Raw genomic sequence first — 19,222 nt, 5'->3', positions numbered from 1 at the left:
TCAACAAATTACAATAGAAAACATGTCTCTCAAAATATATTAATGTTGAAAAAAATCAGCACACCAATTGTTTGCCTAAAGAATTGAAAGAAGCCAGTCTCTAAACCCAATATAAATTTAGAATTTATTTATCTGTGTTCTTTATTTAACCTCTCAGATAAAAGTGTTGGCATGCAGCCCATCTGAGGAAGGTGCACGAGCTCCAACATGTGTGCATGTGCCGCAAGACAGGATCAACAATAACTCACAATCTCTGCATACCTCAGTGTTTACCCGCTACCTGGAAGCGTCCATCAGACACACCAGAGCGCTCTTGCTGAAGCCCCAGCAACAAGTGCCTCTGTCGGATCAAACATTACATCTCCAGTGTGTTACAAGTGTGTGAGCACGGATCTGGACTAAGAAGCCACAATTTCCATCAGTATGAGGGTGAGTGCATGGTTACTGAAATATTATTTTATGATTTCTATGCAGAATTATTTACAGTTGATCAAATTAGATATTGGTATCTTTAGAAATTATGTCAGCTTGTTCAGATTTGTTTGTTTGTTTTGAATATCGTCTTACAGAAGATGTAAATTGAGTGAAATAAAGCATTAAATTGCTTCATTTTCTCTGTGAGCTCCACCTGCTGCGCATACAGTATAAACTGGATGCTAATAGTAACCTGGTCCTTCACTCCCTCCACATTAAATGTTAGAGTGCTTTATGGTGAGTTGAACTAGCATGTCCATTAGTCAGTCTGGCAGCTGCCACATGTCAGCTAAGTTAACAGATGTTTTGCAATTAATATCATCTAATTACTGTATAATGAAAAATTACACACTTCCCATTAAATTAAAGCTTCCAGAGGATTTTTACCTTGATGGACTGTGGACTGTTGATAAGTAACATATTTAAATTGGAGCCATTTGCCAGTTTTATGTTAACATCCAGTGGCCGTGATTCAGTAAATCAATCAAGCGCAGTACAGGTAGCTTTAATGATATCCTCCAATGTTCAGAAAACATTTATCTTCTCTGCTCATTCCACTGCAGCCTCCTCTGACGATCGTCCTTGGGACACCCATGCAACACCCAGCCGACGCAGAGTCAAAGGTGGAGCCGCGTATAGACACACGAGCACATTCACATATTCAGACAGACACAAATACACACACTCTAGACAGCTTCAGTGTCACAGATAAATGATGCCTGACACTGTGGCCTGAAGAAATGGGCTGACTGAACAGCAGAGAGATGAAGATACTTCTCACAAAGGTTCCCTGAGCCAAACAAGTAGTGTCCCTGGGAAACCTGGACACCGACTCCTGTAGCTCCGGGGCCGCATGTCACTCAAAACATCCTCCAAACAGCCACTTTGAAAGACGATGAACTTTATCACCCAGATACAAACTCACAGATTGACAACTTAATAGCATCTTAGTACAAACATGAAAAAAACCCGCCGCTTTCATTAAAAAACAAATCAGGAATTGTGTATTTATTCCACATGAATGCCCTTATTACCCCACACCACTGATATTCCTGAATATTTTTTTCTATATTTAATTGTTGGAGCTTGCCTTTGATTCTCCTGCTGACAAAGACTGATGCCAGTTCAAGACGATCCGAGGACTTTTAATGTGATGTCTGTCTTTTGTGGTGAAAGACAATAAGATCTGTAGCTCAGGGGCTTCTCTGTGTTGTGGGAGCCCCAGACGCAGACAGGAAGGGAAAGACGATACACAGTGTTCACAGACCTATCCCCTTCAGGACGATCGGATCAGTCAGTCAGCGGGCCCCTCCGCGAGCCCCGGGGTCAAGGGCCATGCCAGTCAGACAAGACACAACAGAGGCCCTGTCTCTTCGTATGAGGAGTTATTGTGTAAAAATGTTCGCATAGGAACTGCTAAAAAGTGCGTTGTATAAGCTTTATCGCACAATGACACAGGACACAATGACACAAAGACAAAATGGAAGAAAAGAATCAAATCTCTGTAAAACTGCTCTGAGTGCCTTGCTCTAAAAATATCTGCAGAGGGAGGGAGGCTAAAGGAAAAAAAGTGAGAGAAAGAGAAGAAAAAGGAAACAAGCCATTTACAACTTTAAAGAGAAAGAGGCGATGGAGTGAACGGGAGAAAATATTTACCCAGGGAATTAGTTCAGGATCATTGTGTGTGTGCAGGGCTTTAGTTCCCTGGCTCCATTTCAAGGCCCAAGTGGCTCAACTGGAGCTCCCTCCAGGGCAGGCCTAATTATCACAGGGCTAGGGCCATTAAAATGCTTAACTAACCTCGTTTCTCCAAAACGCACAGATTAACGCCAGCCTCCAGCAAAGTGTCGGGAATAACCCCACTGCCTAATACCCTCTTTGATTTTTTTTTTCTCTAGAGTGGAGAGACGAGGCAGAGGACTGGCGTGGTAATAGTTGTGGATGGATAAGAATGCTGCAAGTTACGGTCACTTCAACCAATCCTTTCACTATAAATGTTGCACAGGTTGCAGCAGGCGAGTGAGGGAGTACAGGTGGTGCTGAGGAGTAGGATGTGTTCCTGTCTGCATTATGGATACCACTTTCAAATACAGCAGAATCCATATCATACTTACACTTTGCTCCTCCAGCAAGCATAGGCCTCTAACAAATGTCCTCCACCACCTCTCTTCATGCTGGTATTTTATGGTAAGTGATGACATGCAAGGACAACATCCGACAGTCTTTGGTCAATTCTAAATGATCAAATATCACAAAGATCAAGACATAAGGTGTATAAAAGTGCTTTAAACCTGAGCATTGCTGTGACACTCCACCGTGTCCTGACTTTAAAACTTGCTGCTGCCTCAGAGAGTGGAAGAATAACAGTGGAAGCAGCATTTTGACTTGTCAGAGCAGGTAAACCACAGTTTAATTATTAATCACTTTCATGATGATAGAATCAAGTTAAATTACATGGTGGTTTAAACTTGTTTCATCACAGCCATTTAGGGCCCACAGCTAACAGTATATGTAAATAAAAAAATATGTCTTTTATCACAACTTAAAGCCTGTGGTGAGTGTAATGGTAAATCAGTTTCCATGACATTGTATTCTATATGAAAATAATGCTCATATGCCTCACATTCATAAACACAGATATTGTTTTATCATGACTGTACATGAATTCATCTAATAAATTGTATTCAAAAGGAAAAACTTATGTGCTGAAATGTAACCCTGTTTATATATGAATAGATGATACCAAAATATTTTGTCTGAAATTTTCTGGACTTTCCAGCTCCCTTACCGAAAAGATCAACTATTGATCAGCAGCATAATTTCACACATTTGAAATCAATATTAACAATTGTACAGATGTCCTTTGCCGTGGTAATCAGTTTTACTTTTAGACTACTTCCATCTGAGTTAAATTAGTGCTACAGCAAACTCTGGTATGGCTTGGATACCGTGGACTCAAGGCAGGGTATCCAAGCAGTCATCACATTCATAGCTGTGGTTTACCGGCTGTGAAAAGTCTGAACAACACATCCACAGTTGTGGGATCAGACAAAAGTATTTATTGTGAGTTCTGTGGGAATGCTACAGGCAATATGAGACCAAAACTTAGTTTGTTACCAAATAACATGTTCATCAAACAGCAACCAGAGGTAACAAGTTGATCTTTTCAATAATACTAAAAATATGGCATATGAATTTTTTGTAGGCTTAAAAAATACACGAAATGTGATTGTGTCGGCTACAAATCAATTTCCCATGCAGAAAGAGATTGCATGTTAGCATTTATCGAAATAAATTTTTTAAAAATTTCACAGTGATCCTACATAACGAGTGAGGAGAGCAACACGTTTCAAATTGGATGAAAGATTTTTGGATTACAATTCATATTCGCATCTTTTTGGTTAGCTTTGATTTACATAAATCACCAATACAGGATCAAATCATTTTAACTTTAAAAATAACAAAACTCTCAAATCTGTTTTCACTTCGTACAGTCAGTTCACAAATTACTGCAACGTCAACTAATAGGTACTGAGAATGAATCTGTTACCACTGAAATAGAAAAATAACAGGTTTTATTTTTAAGATAAGATAAACTTTTAATAGTCCCACAGTGGGGAAATTTGTACGATCGTGGCAGCGGGGGGATCATACATACACACATAAATTCATACATATTAACATATGTAACATATGAAATATACATATCAAATATACTGTACATGTTAACATATGGTATAAATATGTTTAGACTCACTGAAGACAAATTTTTGTCATCCCCTCCGTATTCAGGACCCCTTAAATGATCCAGAATAATAATGTCAAGTCTTATTGTTAATAATACTCTGATCTCCCGTCAGGATTTATCCCCTGGTCTTTCACCTGGCACAAAGAGGTGGTCTTGTTCTGGTCAAAAACAAACCCTGGTCTGATTCCTTCATAACACGTGCTGTGGTACTGTATACTGTAGGGTAGGGGCATGTCTATAATTATACTATATAAACTAATTGCTTTAGTTGCCAATTAAATTTAAAAGTCCTTACGTTACCGTATTTTGCGCACCATTCGGCTCATTGTACAAAGAGACACAGTCTAAATACTTTATATCTGTACTTTAACCGGGCACTCGGTGCATAGTTGCTAACAGAAGCAAAAAGCTGACTGTGGTTGGACTGTGTTGTACTATGTATTTAAATTTAAAAAAATACGCTGACATTTTTTAAATATGCTTTTATTTCATTATTTTTTGATAGATCTGTGCTAAATCCTCTGAAGTCCTCATCTTCGCTCTGCATTGAATAGCTCGGTAGTTTCACTATCGCTGACCGTCTGGTTTCCGGGTGGCTGTCCGGTAATGATGCCAGCTTTGGGAAACATTGGACAAAAGTCGAAGCAGACACTTTAGTCCAGGATCCACAATCCACCACATATTGTGGGGGTGTAACTCCTTGGCACTGCCTCCAGTCCTGGTAAACATGTGTTCACGTCTCTCATCCATCACTCCACGACGCACGCAGCTTAACTTTAAAGGCTCTGTTTACACCGATGTCCAGCAGTTAGAGTTCTTTCGTTAATCCTCCCAGGATGATCTCCAGCTCCGAATTCAGCCGCTTGACATGGTTTTTGACAGAAGCGGTGGTATGGGCGTGCATGGATTCGCAGATCAAGAGAGATGGCGAAGCGGGAAAAAAGCCACCCGGTCTCTTTACATGAACCAGAACAACCGGAACTGATAGCCTGAAGTTTACATGTTGTGTCGTAAGCGTGTCTCTTCGCTGACATCTTTGTCGGGGGTCTTTAGCCAATCAAATGTGGTTAACAGCATACCTGTGGTACAGTACCGGCATATCCCCTATACCGGTACCTACCGGAGGTGTGCTGGACGTAGCCTCGCGTCATGTTCTCTAATTGGTCCATCGCTGCCGGTGTACATAGTGACGAAATACGTCCTATGTCGGCTGACAATGGCCGATCTGGTGGATCGCTGACTAAAATTACACAAAAGTGTAAATCATATATATATATCTGTAAAAAGCCAAAAGCCAAAAGTGTAAATCATATATATATATATATATATATATATATATATATATATATATATATATATACACTGTGGAAAAAATATATATATATACAGCGTGTCATCAGTTACTTTGGGAGTAATGTGTTCAGTACCCTGATTGCACTTGAATAAAATGTGTTGGAAGTCCAGGCCTTGATTGACTGATACCTCTTCCAGAGGGCAGCAGTGACAACAGGCTGTGGGCAGGGTGTGAACGGTCAATGGTGATCGTTGTTGCATCAACATTGGACCTGTTGGCTCTGTAAGCGAACTGGTGCTGATTAAGACCGGGAGGCAGCAGAGTTGACCAGCCTCTCAAGACACTTCATCACTTTGGATGTTAGAGCTACAGGTCTGTTGTTGTTCAGGCTGCTGATCAACTTCTTCTTGGGGACAGGTACGATGGTGGCCGATTTCAGGCAGCTGTGGACTGTGCAAGTGGCCAGTGACAGGTTGAAGATAGAGGCAAAAACCTAGCTGTTCCTCACAGCCTCTTCGTACACTCCCCTGGACGCTGTCGCGTCCGGCAGCCTTCGGCGGGTTCACACCGCGGAGCACCTTCCTGACCTCATCTCTGCTCACAGTAAGGGCCAGGGTATCAGGGGGAAGCAACATGGGGGCATCCTGATCCTCTCCAACTTCAAACCTAGCAAAAAAAAGATTTACCTCTTCTGCTAGGTTTGAGCTGGTACTGGTGGTGGGAGCACTGGAGTGGTTCATATTAAGAAGCTCATTGATGCCCTGCCAAGCACATCGAGGCTTCGCCTCCTTGAGGTGTCCCTCAACCTTTCTGGGGTAAGCTGCCTGATCCAGACCTGAAGGCAGAGTGTCGTGCCCTCAGCAGCTGTTCTACCTCGCCTTGTATGCTTCCTTGATATTACTGTAAACTTTATCCAGCACGTTATGACCCCTTGTTGCACATGTGGCTTGCTGGTAACATTTAGGAAGCACAGTTGTTGAATCCAGGTGGTTGAAGTCTCCGGTCACAATTAAGATGCCATCCAGGTGTGCTGATTGTTGTTTGCTAACAGCAGCTAGCAGGGTCTTCATTGCTACATTAGCATTAGCAGCTGGCGGCGTGTATACAGCAGTTACACGGTTATTATATATATGTCTCTGTTTAGTGTAGGGTATTTCAAATCAGTGCATGCTGAAGAGGAAAAAAAGGTTTGTGTGCATTCTGTCATAAATGTACTGTAATTAATCTTGGCAATAAGACCCATAGAGATGCCGATCATATTTTAGCACTGGTCTAAATGAATTGGTTGTGCTACCCACCACGTCTTTCAGGCATTCAGAAGACATGAATGAAGCCTGATTGCAGGATCACATTCTTTGTTCAGGATAACACGAGGATTCATTGGATCATTTGAAGAACTGTTACAACAACAGTGCAAAACAACATGATTATTTTTCTAAAAGCACTTTTTTTCCTTTTTAAATAAGCAGGGCTTCTTGATCTGAAAAAAATCGAATAAAATTCAAATCCAATCTGGATGACCGGAACGATGTTGTTTATCCCCACATCCTAAAACAAACACTATAGGCTTGTGAAGTGCTTTGTAAATTATTATTCTCAACTGTGTTGTCATTTCAGCTTTGTTTTACAGATATGTGCATATATCCTGCTTTATTTATATTTATTGTTTTAATGAAATTGGTGAATATTATCAATATGCTGCACAACCAGATTTAAATGGCTGCTTGCCAGTTCCACGTTGTACGGCTACTAAGGGATTAATTCTATTATAATGTGGTCTTCATCCTTTATTTTTACCAATGCTCCTCTGAGGAACCAGTTTATCTCACCATTCAGGCATTTTGTAATCTTTTATCTTTAATTACATCACACTAGTCTTTATTCTATCACTGCACTGTATGTAGAAACACTCAGGTGACAGGTAGCAGCTCCCTTCAGATCCATCATACTTTGAAAAAATACGAAAGTTAACTGTTTAAAAGGTAACTAGATAACCACACATGTGATTCCACCCACACACTGTGGAAAAGATGTAGATCAGTCCTAACAGTTTATGCTGCTGATGTTTTCTCACATCAGAGATTTATATACATCAAAATTGTCTTTAGGGTCAGTACTGGCACAAGTGGACAGTGATTGGGTATCTGACAAGCAAGAGGCGGGTTCTTTCTTAAAAGCAGATATCTAAAGCCACTGGTTTGTTCAATCTAAACATTAAACAAAGGTATAGAGAAGGGTTTGGGTGCAGCACTGTTGTGCATTTCTCTATAAAAAAGATTAAAGGGGCTATCGTCAATATATTTTAAATAATTCATGAAATGACGATGCTAAAAACACTTGCAGCTCCTCATGACCACTCTGTTTCATGGATGTCAGAGTGCTTTTAGCAGTCACACAGATTACTCACACAGTTCATAACAAATTGGTACATTATTTGTCTCCAGTCCTTGCAACCTGTTTACATATGCACTCTACACTTGTACATTGTGTGCGCCCCCCCCACCTACTGCGTTTTTGCGTCTTGTGTTTTGTATTTAGTATAGTTATTTATAGAATTTAAAGTATTTAACATCGTTAAATTTAATGTATGAATGTACAGTTTGAGACACCACCTGCCGAAAACATTCCTTGTCTGTTTTTCAACAAACAATGGCAAATAAAACTGATTCTGATTCTGATTCTGACCAGAGTATATATTTGACTTAACTTCCTCAGAAAAATGACTCCTAACTAATGACATCATGTTAAAGAAAACCTTGACCCATGTTGTCTGGTAGTGTGAGATCCAATAATTCCCTCCTATGCTGATTTTAGTTTGAAATTTAGAACTAAACACTGTTAATTCCCTGCGATGTGCTGGAAGCATCATGAACGCCGCCCTGTCCATAAGTTCACTGGGATCAGCTCCAGCAACCCCTTTGACCCACGAAAGCAGAAGAAGCGGTTCAGAATGAATGAATGAATGAATGAATGAATGAATGAATGAATGAACTGTTAATTCCATCTCTTGTGTCTTATGCTAGCTACTATACTGCTGCTAAGAGTGATAAACTGGACCTTGCCTTAACCCATATCTTATCCAGGCTCAGTTAGCTTTCTGCTTTTCTCGTTACAAATGTGTTTATTGAATCATCTTCAATTGCATTAGTTTACTCATGATATCACATGAGCTAACTAATCTTTAGACTGTTCTGTGGTGTGTGTGTGGTGTGTGTGTGTGTGTGTGTGTGTGTGTGTGTGTGTGTGTGTGTGTGTGTGCGTGCGTGCGTGCGTGCGTGATGTGGCATTCTGGTCAGATTTTGTAACGTGTACAGGTTTGAGATTAGAAAGATAAATAAAGATTCTTGTACACTTCATATAATCCCATTTCAGAATCAGGTGACTTTGAAGCTCTACACTTGGGACCCAGCTTTGGCCGGATGTACAACTTCAGCCAAATTGCACTGATATGTTTAGTCATGTTGCTGGTGTAAAAGTTTAAATGCATTAAATATGTCAATATGTCCTTCTAAATAAATGTTGGTGTAATGTAGTAAATGAACATTATATTAGGAATTCAATATTTTCTTCATGCTAATCAGCCCACATTGTTGTATACGACGTGCAGCAGATGTTCAACTCCTTCTATGGACTTGTTTAAGCTTCCTAGACTCATCACCTTTTGTGCCCCTCTCTGAAGTCACAGAATGCTAAGGCTCATGATGGAACTCAAGACAAACACAACTGAGTCTGCATGAATTAACCATGCACAAGCATTACTAATTATTTTAGTTAGTCCACAAATAATCCATTTAGCAATGTTTTGCCTCAGAAAAGGGGAAAAGAATGTGGAAATAAATAAATAAAATCCACAAATAAATAGAGACTGATTTGAATGCGGTGTCAGGGGAGATGTAGTGCAAAGGCGCGATAATAGCTAAGCTAGCTTATAACATCTTTGTTTTCACTGAGCACTCTGCTGTGGTCTCTGGGGCCGCTAGAGGATTTTTGGCAAAGCTGTTCTTCTGAAGGTCCACACTTTGCAAACACTCAAGGAGGCTTCTCTGTGCTATCGGTGCATCAGGATCCATAGCGCTGAAGCTGGAGAAGGCTACTCATACACAGCAAGGGTCCCCATGGACACACGTTGGTGTGTATAACACCTGGGGAAAGATGAAGAAAAAACAATGAAGCTACAGAGGAGTCTTTTAGGGAGATTAGTTCCACATTTTAAGGCCTTGAATGGAGCCCTGTACACTAGATATTATTTTCCTCCACAAGCAAACAACATTCACCGCTAAGACGTTCAGAATTTATTGTGATTTCTTACATCCACAATGAATTTATTGTTGTTTTTCCAAATTCTATTCTGCCTCTGTTTTGACACAAATAAATGACTTTGGGACTTGAAGGTTTCATCTGAAAAAGCACACGTCTTGTAGAAAAGATGGAGGAGTGAAACAATTGCTTTCTAGCCACTAACCAGACATGGCGGACGAGTCAGGTGTAATATTTATCTCCCTGCCCCTGGAGTTGTGGTACAATCATCCAATTCATCCACGTCTGCATCAGAGAAGAATGAAAGTGTGGTCGTCAAAAAAAATCCTTTTCATTACAGCAACATAGATCATTTATCTTGAGTTTGCTTCATCACATGTCATCGATTACAAGAGCTTCTTGAACCAGGGAAACCAGAGGTCAGCTCTCATGAAGGAAGGTCTAACGTAAGTAATCATCACAAATGTGAGAAAGGACAGATGTGATTCTTCAGTGTTCATGCCGCAAAACTAAAGCAACACTTGAAGGACTAGATGGATAAAATTGCTAAAAAATTAATATAGTGCATCATGTGACTGTTTGGTAGGAACATCCCTGAAAACAGAGGAGCAACACAATTGGAAGCCATGTGGTTTTTCTGCCCAGCCTTTATGTGAGTGTAATGCCATCCCCAAATCAAACACATTACCTTCATGGTGCTGCTCTGACTGGCTGCTCTATCAAATTACTGTTGCATTACCGTTCAACAGTTCTCCTGTCAAATGACTGCTGCTATAAGCTCGTATCTAACCACTGATAAGAGGACACACCTCAGCAGAAAGCTCTGTAAGAAGGAGAGGCCTCCTTCCTTTCACAACTGATATTTAGATGTGTAAAATGGATACAAATGGTGGATACTGGGAAAGGGTGAGATGAATAAAGACCAAGAAATATGTACGGCTCACCTCAAGTACAGGTAATTATTGAGGCGAAAGGAGTCGCCACAGTTTAGATGTGATCATTTTAGATTCAAGTGTCAAAATTTAGGTTTTGAGGCCTATTTCACATCTAGTGAAATTAGATAATGTAGGTATGGACCAATTTTTGTTATTTTAGCTGAAGAAGTTAAGAGGATTGTTGTTAAGATCATTCTAAAAAATAATAATAATAAATAAAAATAATAATCACAAAATTGAATGATCATTTCAGGAAAGGTAACCTCACAGGAAAATGCAGCACAGTTTTAATCTGCCAGTCCTGGCAACAAAGATTCAAACCCACTCATGAAATCTTCTCCTTCACCACCAAAAAAGCATTCGGTGACTGAATTTGATTTGATCTGTGATAAAACAGTGATCATTAAAGAAGAAAAGCAGTGATAGAAGCGTGTTGCCACTCCTATGCGCATGAATGTCTTTTTTTCCTCCATTCTTAGAATGTTTTATTGCTCTTAGAAGTGTTGCTTCAGGTTTTAAAGTCTTAGAATAACAGCTAATATAACCTGCAGCACAATAAGAGCTTTAACAACTGCTGTGTGTCTTATATAACACCTACATCAACGATTCAGACTTCTATTTGTTTTCAATAGGAGAATATTGAAAAGATCAACAACATGGAAATAGGACAATCCTAATTCTACTGCAAACTACTATTTCCTATTGAAACCAGTGACTCAGGCAGAGTTTTACCAACTTTCCCAGTTGTGAGGACTGGTAAGGGTTAAATGCACAGCTGTCCATCTCAGCCTGTTTAGTATTCTGCCCATGAAATGGTTTAAACCTCATCCCCCATCTATCTATCTACCAAAAGATGAGATAACTTTTTTCTTCTCAACAGATGATATTAAGTGCCTCCTATTATCTCAGTAGGTCTGTATCATATTAGAATCTGCAATCGGAGGTCACAAAGTATACGCCGCTCTTGTCTCGGCTGCTGCTGCAGAATTACTTTCCTGCACACAATGGCTGAATGGGTAGAGGCTTTGTCATTTAAACTGCATAAAGAGGCCAGAAATTGATTTTTATTGTAGATCTTCATATCTAATAAAGCTCTGAGGATCTCCTTTCTTCATTGTCTGAATGGCCAGTGAATGCATTCAATCTTCTTCTCTGTTTCATGCATAAAAGTGGGAGCTGGAATGATAGGAGAAGAATGAGAGGGAGGGGTGCCGCCATGCAAGTGAAAAGCGTCCCCTCTCTTTTTCATTCCTTGGAAACGAGACCTGGGGAGGACAGGAGAGGTGAAGGAGCTTGTGGTAATTGAAAAGTGAAATGTTTTTTCCTTCCTCTTTAGAAAGAATGTGTCTTCTTCAAAGAGAAAACATAACCAGGACTCACGTCTGCTGAAGAAATCCCCCTTTAGGAACATCATGGGCACAGAGATATCATCCTCTTTTAAAGGAGGTTGGAGTATTGTAATATTTCTCATTATTACAGTTAACTACAATAAACTCTACTGGTTGCATGGAATATTTGGTAAATTTTGAAAAATGCCAGTTTCTACAACCTATTTCATTCAAAAATATGGAAAACCATTTTAAAAAAGTACCTTGTGTTCTTCTTTTAATATCTATTTACACTGTCTTTACATACTGCATTAACACTGATAAATGCTTATAACCCGCTAGCACAGATATCAGGTCTTAAGTATCAATTAATGAAGTTGGCATGTAATTTAGTCAATAACGTGAGAAATGGTTTGACTGGCAATAATAAATACAGTATGTTGGATGTTCATTAATGCCCCAGTTTCAGCTATTAAATATTTTACGTCTATGAATTTTAATCTACATCATTAATGCTTGAAACCTTTCCTCTGATGTCATGCTCCGGCTGGGAAACTCAAACGCTGACATAAAATCTGGAATGTTTTATTCTTGTGTACACATCATTGGGAATCGGATTATTCACTAACCCTCATCGAGCAGACAATGGAACTAATGTTTCTTCCAGAGGGACGTTTTTCAAAAAGAAGCCAACGTTAGCATGTCATAGCTAACTGTTTCTATTTCATGATGTCACATGATACGATAGGAAGCACACGTTAATCCTGAAGGATTACCGTACTTCTTCAACACCTTAAACGGTAACATCCATACAGACGTCCCTCAACACAAAACATGCTCCAAACACTTTGCAAATTTCAGCATAAGCTTGATTCCAGTTTCAATGATGTTCATTCTACATTCCTGTGTTTTCATGTGACATAGTCAACGTGTTAGCATTAGATAGGAAATGGCTGAATGCTAACAGTAATGACAGCATAGTCATCACCCGGTATATGGGTTATATGTTGTTTCATCATGAACTATGGCCTCTTTAATTCTGTTCCTCTGGATTGCCATTGATTGCCATCAAGGTGTATGATGTTGACTATAGTACTGTATAGTGTTGACTATAGCTTCAATAGTAATAAATGAGAAAGAGAGAATTGAAATATGCTCAGTTACATGAGGATATAATGAACCTGCAGCTACATTTTCTGAAAATGAATGTTATTCAGCAAAATAGTATACATATGACTTACGTTTTTTTCCCTTCTTACCTCCTTCCCCATGTTGTCTATGTTAAGTATTTTATGCTTTTCACCTACAGCATGTATTACCCCGAAGTCCTCAGCACAACCAAAACAGTTTGCGAATTTACTATCTTTGGTCATCCCTCTGCATGAGTGGTTTAAACTACTGTATGCAACACTGAAAAAGGTGGGAACATTGATGCAAAAATAAAAATTTGCAGACATGGATTATTTGTAATGCTCATAAAAGGTCAAAGGCTATGGCCTCAATTCAGGTTTCATGCAGGAAAGTCTATCTCAGCCTCTAACATATACAGTAAGAGGACAGCTGGCATTATTGTAAAGCATCTTCTGATATAAAAAGAGTGTACAACGTACAATCCTTTAAATGTCCTACAGTGCACCAAGGACAAAGTGTGTTCAGCAGTTCATCTGCTATAAGCCTTTATTGTGAGATAATGAAATGCATGGAATCAAGGCAGAAGTGTAATTACTCCAAAAGCACAAGGATTAGTTGCATTGCACAAAAACTGAATTTCATGTTTGACTTGACTGAACAAATCTGGAAGTAGTGAAATAAAATCTTCCCCCTGTTGCACATGTGATAAAGCAGATTAACTTTGCATACCTTTGGTGCAATGTTGTAGAATATCATTAAAGCTGAGCTAATCAAAATGCAAAAGAAATCAATGCAAGTTAAAATGAACATAACCTGTCAAATTAATGACACTGGCTGTAAGAAATCGAATAATTGAAATAAAATCCACTGAATATAATTTGAATGAAAAATGAAAGAAGCACATCCTCTGTTCATCTGCAGCTGCTCTAAACAAATCATTCTTTGCTCGCTTGTTTAAACTAAATGTTATGCTAATGCACACCTCACCTAAGTCACAGGGAACACTCCTCCCTCGTTTTTCTCATTTTAGGTGATCGAAAATATGTAAACAAAATTTGTTTTCATGCATTTGAATATGATTAATTATCACACAGTAATCCAGCTGCACTTGTAAAGACTTTTCAGACGAGATTAGGAATTTCAAAGTGACAACCATGATAGATGGGAGCGTTCTGTAAGTCGTAGATTAAAGGTCACAGCGATGAACTGAAGAACTCACAAGGCATCTTTTAAGTTGAGGCAGATGCAATCAAAGCTGTGCCTCAAACACACAAAATGATTATGGAAATGGTATCTGCACACAACTAAACATATGGCTGCGCCTAATGCCATATAACACTAGGGGCTGGGTTTAATCAAACTTCACCAATTAAAAACACAAATGATATGCAAACATCTGAAAGTCAGGAGAGAAAATGAGGATTGTTATAAATTATAGAGAAGGAATCTATCTCCACTAATTCTCTGAATGTTTCCTCCACTTCTCTCCTTTCCGCAGATAAGACTGATCATCATCATCACCGAGTAGTTTTAAGAGGCGCAGATGAAGTAAACATTGCAAAGTGGAACAATGGAGCCACATACACAATTAATATAGATTACACTTGGAATTCATGACAATATGTTTATGGGCAAGAAAATAATATATCATCTTTTCAAACCAGTCCAGGGTTCACTTCATATAAAGTTGTTGTACCTCATTTAATTCATTGTTTAAACATTTGAAACTCAACAGCAACTTCTGTGGTCCAGGTCTTATGAAGACTTGTCAAAGTGTGTGTTTTTAAAGGGATTAATATTCACTGATGTTTCCGGTTTTAAATGCTACAGATATGGATATTGTTGCAGTAATTTTTTCATACATGATAAAATGATCTTGAAATTGCTTGTTACAGTGCATCTGTATCAGTCTTGCAAAAACATTGATACCTCTTAAACGTTTCCACATGGTGTCACATTACAACCACAAAAAATATTTGGGGGGGGGGGGGCAACAGGGCAACAGTGGCACACAAGTGTAAAGCACTTGTAAAGGAAAGCACAAGTGTAAAGGAAATTCTACATGATTTAATTTTTTTTTTTTACCAATAAACTGAAAAGTTCAATGTGCAAAGCCAATCAGCCTCCCTTAGTCAATAGCTTGTGGAACTGTGTTTTGCTACAATTACAGCAGTAAGTCTTTTGGGGCATGTCTCCACCAGCTTTGCACACCTAGAGACTGAACAGCTCAAATTCTGTCAGATTAGGTGGCGAGTGCTTCTGAATGGCAATTTTCAGAAATTGCCACAGGTTCTCAAGTGGATGTAGGTCTGGGCTTTGACTGACACATGAATATGTTTTGTTTTAAACCATTCCACTGTATGCCTTTACATGTAGGGTCATTGTCAAGCTGGAAGTTGAACCTCTCCCCAATCCCAAGTCGTTTGCAGCCTCCAGCAGGTTGTCTTCTATGATTGCCCAGTGTTTGGCTCTATCTTCCCATTAACTCTGACCATCTTCCCAGTCTCTGCTGAGGAGAGCATGATGCTGCTACCACCATGTTTGACAGAGAGGACAATGTGTTCCACCACACAAAGCATTTTTGTCAAGTTCAGTCCCACCTGACCACTGCATCTTCTTCCACATGTTTGGTGTGACCCTCACAAGATTTCTGGCAAACTGCAAATGGGACTTCTCAGAGTTTTCTTTTAACATCTTTCTTCTTGCCACTGTTCCATAAAGTTCATTTTTGCAGAAACTCCTGAAGGTAACTGGTTACACTCAGAGCAAAGGGATTTGAATACTATTGCACGTCACACTTTTCAGTTTTATCACATTTTATACATATTTAAAATCATACATAATTTCCTTTGTAATTCACAATTATGTGTCACTTTATGTTGGTCCTTCACATACAAATCCAATAAAATATGTTTATGTTTTTTCGGTTGTACATGACAAAATGACGAAAAGTTCAATGGGTATGAATACAGGCATACCTCTGTTTAGCTACATCGTTCTCGATTATACATTGGTTTTACAAAAATAAATGGAAAATAAATAGTTTAACTCTTACTAGAATTTCCATCTGCCACAAACATTTGATTCAAAAATCACTATAAAACCATTAAAAGCACGCTATATCCTATTACTGTACAATAAATAAGGAGAGAAACCTATAATTTCATATTAACATACATACATCACTCTTGATTAAATCATTGTGGAGAAAAAGAAGAAAACTTTTGAAGGAACTCTCCAATAGTTTTTAAGCACATCCAACAAAAACCGAAGTCAGCTGTTAATGTTGGTGATCCACAGCCATCTATGTCCATGATGTGAACACCAAACTGAATGTACATATTAATTAGTTTTGTGTTATTGAAAAAAATAATAAAAATTCCTATATTTGTTTTAGAATCTAAAAAATTCTTTTGTTTTACCATTCATTCATAAATAAAGCATTCACAAAGTATGGTAAACATAGCCAAAATGTATTCCTGAATTTTTTTTTATTTTTTTTTCATGAACTATGCTAAAAAATAAAATTTGTTTGTTTTGTAAGCTTAAAATAAATTTGTATTAACCTTTTATTATTGGAAATGCATTCATAAATAAAGTATAAAGTACAGTACAGAACTGGTAATGCTTATTTTCTATTTAACCTCAAGGCAAGTTAATTTGATGTACATCCTGTTTGGACTTAAGTCATGGCTCCTAGAAACAATTAAGGTTCTAGGAGCCATGACTCCTAGAATGTTTCACCACTTCATCCATGACCTCTTGTATTTAATTACTCAGATAACAAATAAATTGTTTAATTTTCTCATAGCTTTGGTACAGCTGACTCAGACGAAAAATATTCCCTTTCCTTTTTTTTTCAATTTCTTTGTAAAAGTAATTTTTTTCTATCGCTAGACGACTGCAGCTGAAATCTGTTCTTTTTTTATAAACTTATTATTCTGCAATGTAATTTCATCTTTAATTTTGACATAAGAGTGTGTCAAAAAATGTACAATTCATTAAGAAATTGATAGTCAGAAGGGAAAAATTTTTAAATCAGAAATGTTCAATTATTTCAATTATTAATCAGTTAATGAAACTTCTGCTATTGGAGTTTCTGTCAAGAAAGTACTGTAATCAAATGCTGGATATCTGTAAAAAATAATGAAGATGATGCTGTGAAGAGCACAGAAAGAGCAAATGCAATGAGACCCCAAGGACAAATTTGTGCCCCAGGGCCGCTGGAAGACAAATGCAATTTTGTCGAAGTGGAAACAGATACCTTGTCCATCAAAGTATTGCTAAGTTATGTCTTTGGAGAGGAGCAGCTCCAAAAAACACAAAACAAATGTAAGTGTTATATTCATAGTTTTGAATGGAGACTTGGATGGACGGACTTTCCAGTCAGCTGAGAGGCTTTGAAACAGAAGAACAACGCGATTCAAAGGAACTTATTCGGAACTCCACTGGTACCAGTTTTATAGATACTACAAACACCAATTATTCTATGAACATGTACAGAAAACATTTCACTGTTGTCTGATCTAGTGGGATTTTTATGAAATATTGAAGTATTTCTAAAAAATATTTAGTTGTCCATATTCCAAAGATCAATCATATAGTGGGCATATATGTGTGAGATGATGGCACAGACAGAAAGTGGACATTTTAATGCTTTTAGTAATTTCCTGATGAGCTAAACAAAAACAGCACCCCAGTGTTGCTGGAGGTGTTTTATGAACACAGAGCGAAATGTCAAGTCTACATTCACAGTTAGCTGACCAGCACCAAGGAAAAAGTCAAAGTTAAAGATATCAGATTATAAAGCAGAATGTGGAAATAATCTAAATTACTTTTAATGTCTGAAAGGAAGCTGAGTATGGTTTGAATGATGAGGGCTTTATTGTATTTCTAAAACTTATTTTTAGCTCCATAGCTGCAGAATTCCCTTACAAATTTAAACGGGTGTTGATGTTGTACCTTTAAGGGAGTTTTTGCCTGTGACGGTGTGTCAGCAAGGCGTCATGGGTATTTGTGAAAAATTTGGATCCCATAATGACATGCGACTTGATTCAGGTGTCTGCCTCCATATCTGCACTGATGTCAGTATTTCTCCATCAGCAGCAGCAGCAGCAGCACGCAAACACACAGACACACACAGACACACACACCAGCTCAATCATCCCTCCCTGAATGAACTGTGTTGTTATTCCATCAGCTGGTACAGTGTGCACACAAGCCAAATCCATTTAAGGTCCTGCAGTACTTCCTCTAAAATACAGACCTACAGCAAACGCTATTGCATTTGCTTTATGGTCACACAGGTTAAGTGAATGTAGGCATATATGGATAGAAAATACATTACCTCTTGATCAGATATTTTGCTCTGCACATCTATCCAGCAGAATGTGGGGGTCACAGCAAACATATGCAGGAATAGAGTTTACTCCACATTGTTAGAATTTAAATCAGCATGTCCTAATTTCTGTATGTTCTTAGAAATCACATATGATGCTCCTTTTTCTGAGCACAATTTATGTTTAAGGTTTTAAATGTATTTCTTTCCCAGCATGTCAGCATTACTTGACTTATCCTGAGCGACTTACTGTAAGCTTTAATGTATGTGAACATCACCAAGTAAATCATAATATTTTCACCCTAAGCTCCGCAGCCCATGCAGGCAAAGGTGAACCTGCCACTTGTCCATTATACCCATGATACGGGTACCCCCCCCCCCCTTGGTCCCTCAGGAGGAGGTAGGGATGGAGGGTGTGTGTGTGTGTGTGTGTGTGTGTGTGTGTGTGTGTGTGTGTGTGTGTGTGTGTGTGTGTGTGTGTGTGTGTGTGTGTGTGTAAAGGGGGGGCTTTGAGAGGATTCTTTATGCAGCTCTGTGTATTGCTTTCATGTTGTCCAGCCGGTAACTAAGTTGGCTTGCCCAGGGGCAATGGCTAATTCACACCCTCAGATCACGAGCATGAAATGAGAGAGCAGGGAGCGCTAAAGCCCTAGGGTTAATGATAGTTCCCTGGCACCACACACCCAACACCCCGCCATATAAATCTGGCCAAATGGT

At 38.8% G+C, this 19,222-nt stretch overlaps 1 long non-coding RNA gene across 1 annotated transcript; it reads left to right on the top strand.

The window, feature by feature from the left end:
* Positions 1-305: 305 nt before the first annotated feature.
* On the top strand, positions 306-3,102 carry LOC137599506 (uncharacterized). The gene is made up of 3 exons (XR_011036817.1): positions 306-429; positions 1,038-1,097; positions 2,373-3,102. It is a non-coding gene; the product is annotated as an uncharacterized lncRNA (long non-coding RNA).
* Positions 3,103-19,222: the final 16,120 nt, after the last annotated feature.

This window comes from Antennarius striatus, chromosome 7 (genome assembly GCF_040054535.1).
Source record: "Antennarius striatus isolate MH-2024 chromosome 7, ASM4005453v1, whole genome shotgun sequence".
NCBI lineage: Eukaryota > Metazoa > Chordata > Actinopteri > Lophiiformes > Antennariidae > Antennarius > Antennarius striatus.
The sequence above is the reverse complement of the archived record's forward strand: the minus strand, read 5'-3'. Positions and strand labels throughout refer to the sequence as shown.